The 3,275-nt window shown below is 31.7% G+C and overlaps 1 long non-coding RNA gene across 1 annotated transcript; it reads left to right on the top strand.

The window, feature by feature from the left end:
• The first annotated feature begins 1,098 nt into the window (after positions 1-1,098).
• On the top strand, positions 1,099-2,976 carry LOC110866237. The gene is made up of 3 exons (XR_002551250.2): positions 1,099-1,238; positions 1,741-1,807; positions 2,718-2,976. It is a non-coding gene; the product is annotated as an uncharacterized LOC110866237 (long non-coding RNA).
• The last annotated feature ends 299 nt before the right edge of the window (positions 2,977-3,275 follow it).

The raw sequence follows: 3,275 nt of genomic DNA, 5'->3' as shown, positions 1-3,275 counted from the left end.
TAAAATTTGTTATATTTCCTGTTTGATTTTTCTAAAGATCAAAATTACTTTAGGTAAAGAAAATTATAGGCGTTTTTTATTTATAAATAAAAACGTTTTTCAAAAATAAGAAACAAATGTTTCTAAATAGAAAAATATACTTTTATAAAAGATTGTATACATAAAACATGTTATCTAAACGAAAGATTCCAATTTAATTGCAAAATAAAATTAAAAAAGTTCCAAATTATCGAAGAAAAAAGTGTGTCGATATGATGAATAAATTGACACAACATTTGATGAATAAATTGAAGAGCAAAGTACATAGATGTTCTCACTGGCTTGTTAAAATTTTGAATTTGGTTCATGGCTTTTCAAAAATACACAGACGGCCTATGTAGTTTACACTTTGTAACGCATTTAGTCCCTAAAGTGCAACCCAGAAGAGATCATTCATGTACTTTACTCTAAATTGAAATTGTTATTAACCCTATATAAATAAGTTGTTAAACTAAGGTGCTTTTTTGTTTTTTCTAAAGTAAAACGTCTGCAGTCTGCGGACCATATCTGCAGACATCTGTAGCAGAAGTGCTGGACCAAATGTCTGCAGTCTGCAAGAAGAAGACTGTTTTTTTTTTTTTTTTTTACTTCTGCAAACTGGTGAAATAAACTGAAATATAAATAAACTGATTTATTAAACTTAAAAGAGTTTTTCAACATTCAAACTTAAATACTAGTTATACAATACTTAAATAATATTCATAAAAAAGACAATAACATTTTTTTTAAATCATTGTATCTGTGCTTTGCATTAACTGCTCAACAATCTCATCTCGTAACTGATTCATATATTCTCGATCCGATTGTAACACCCTTAAATTATTAAACTATATATGTGTTTGCGTACATGTATAAGTTATAATAGTAATAATAAAATAATGAGAATAAAAACTAGGAATAATTAACCTAGTTAAAACCTTGTCAGAAGAAATGAGAAATCAATGAATTTTAACCCTTTTATAAGACTTAGAAACTAGAGGGGCTAAAAGTGCAAATTTTGAAAGATGTTTCATTAAAACAATGGATAAACATCAGAACACACACTTTGTGTGTATGCTCTGATCGATCAAAACCCCATGGACGACTTCAAGCTCTCAAAAACCCTAACTCCTTCAATTCTACTTCAGATCAAGAAAGAAATTCAATTAGGATTCAATCCTAAGCTAGAGTCTTGATCAATAACCTTAGGAGATCAAAAGGTATGCTTAATTTTGATCTTTGGTGAAACTTTAATTCATGGTAGATTTTATGAATGAAATTCTTGGAAGAATTATTGAAGTTATGGTTAAATTATGATGAATACAAGTCTAGGAATGAATATTAGACCATAAATTGATTCATTCATGTCATAATTCATGGGTTTCATTATTTGTCATATAAGGGTATATGGGTTTTGTGAAGAATACATATATTCTTGTGATATTGAATGTAAATTGATGGTTATGATGCAAATTCTAGTGTGATTATAGTCTTCTTGATATATGAATCGAATTACTATGCTTAACATGGTTAAAGTTATTAATCATGAAACATGATAGTGTTAGAATACTAATTATGCACACTAGATGTTTGATAAAATACTTGAATGAATTGGAATACTTGAAAAATATGAAATAATCGCTTAATTGATTAACCAAGAATATGGAATATCGAATATTGAACCATGAGTTCTAAACAATATATTCGAATCGAATTATATAGGTGATTTGGTAGGATCATCAAGTGGGCAAGGCGGAACGGATACCCGCTTAAAAGGAAAGCTCTAAAGGTACGCGGCTATTCGCTTCGTAATATCTTGTTTTAGCACTTTTATGTTTAGTTGTTGAATGATAATCAAATCGTTATAATGTTGGATAATACTAAAACGAAGAATTTCGTTGGTAGTATCCAAATAAGAAAAAGTAGAGATTTTGAGAATATAGAAATGACGCAGGTGGTGGATTCCACTTGAAAGTTTAAACGAGTCAAAGTGACTCGAATACTACATGTTTGATTTTGAAAAAGCGATGGATTTTGCTAGAGAAATCAACGGGTCAAAATCACCAAGGTATTAAACTTTGGTAAAGTTAAAGCGATGAATGAAACTAAATTGGACAAACGGTTGATCAATACGTATATATTTCATTAACGGCACTTAAGTTTTAATAGAGAGTGTCATAAAAATATAAGTATGTTGATGTGTAAGCTCTTATAGAGGTTTTGGAGCTCATAAGTAAATTCCATGATTCATAAATTGAAACGGGTCGAATAATTATGAAAATGTTAATAATCCAAAGGCTTAAATGAAAGAAATTTGTTCATGTGAAAATAGGATTTTGATTCTATGTTATAGAATATCGAATTACGGTCACGTAGGAAGAAATGGGACCTAATTCGGATCAATAACAGACAAGTTATGTCCGTTTTAGTAAAAGTTAGTTGAGCTGGGAATGTGCAGGTCTCAAAACTGAACCTTCTGTCTAAATAGGGGGCCCGCGTCATGCGATGCTGAAGGGTAACAACAGTCGCGCTACGCGACGGCTCTCGCGCCCCGTGAAAGATAGGGGCTGATCTGTCGCGGTCCGCGACAGCCTTCCAGATGCAAAAAATTTATGTTTTTCGCCTGTTTTGACCATTAGAACTTGTTTAATCATCTTATAACTTATCTAATTGATGTCTTGGATGGTTTTTGGTCATAGGTACATATAGGAACTTGCGGATGAAGATCAAGCTATGTTATAAAACCGAACGCGCGCATAAAGAAGCTTCCGTAAATGAAACTAGATCTTTTGTCACAAAACATTTTATATGTTGTGTTTCCATACTTTAGTACCTATGGTTTGTATGTTTTAAAAAGGTTAAGTGTGTTGGGTTTGAACAACATGTTTTGGTAATGTTTATAAACGTTTTGTAAGGTTTTGAAACTTATCTAAATATCGTTAACTCGATGTTTTACTATTCAAGAGATTACTAAATGTATCATCTATTACATAAATGATAATGTAAGCTTGATGGGTCTTACACCGATGCAGTACCATGTGCTTCAACCTCGTCTTCATCAGCATTAACGTGCACTTGCCTGTTATGCACCGAAACATTGGGTTGATCGTATTCTGTAAACAATTCATCGCTCAAACCCTCTTTCCTTATAAAATTATGAGCGCGAAACATGCAACGGTAATGTTCCTTTGTGTAACCAATGGAAATGGTGCCATCATCTTCAAAATAGGGAATCTTGCTTTCAAGACACCAAAAGC

The sequence above is a fragment of the Helianthus annuus genome, chromosome 7 (genome assembly GCF_002127325.2).
Source record: "Helianthus annuus cultivar XRQ/B chromosome 7, HanXRQr2.0-SUNRISE, whole genome shotgun sequence".
Lineage (NCBI taxonomy): Eukaryota > Viridiplantae > Streptophyta > Magnoliopsida > Asterales > Asteraceae > Helianthus > Helianthus annuus.
The sequence above is the reverse complement of the archived record's forward strand: the minus strand, read 5'-3'. Positions and strand labels throughout refer to the sequence as shown.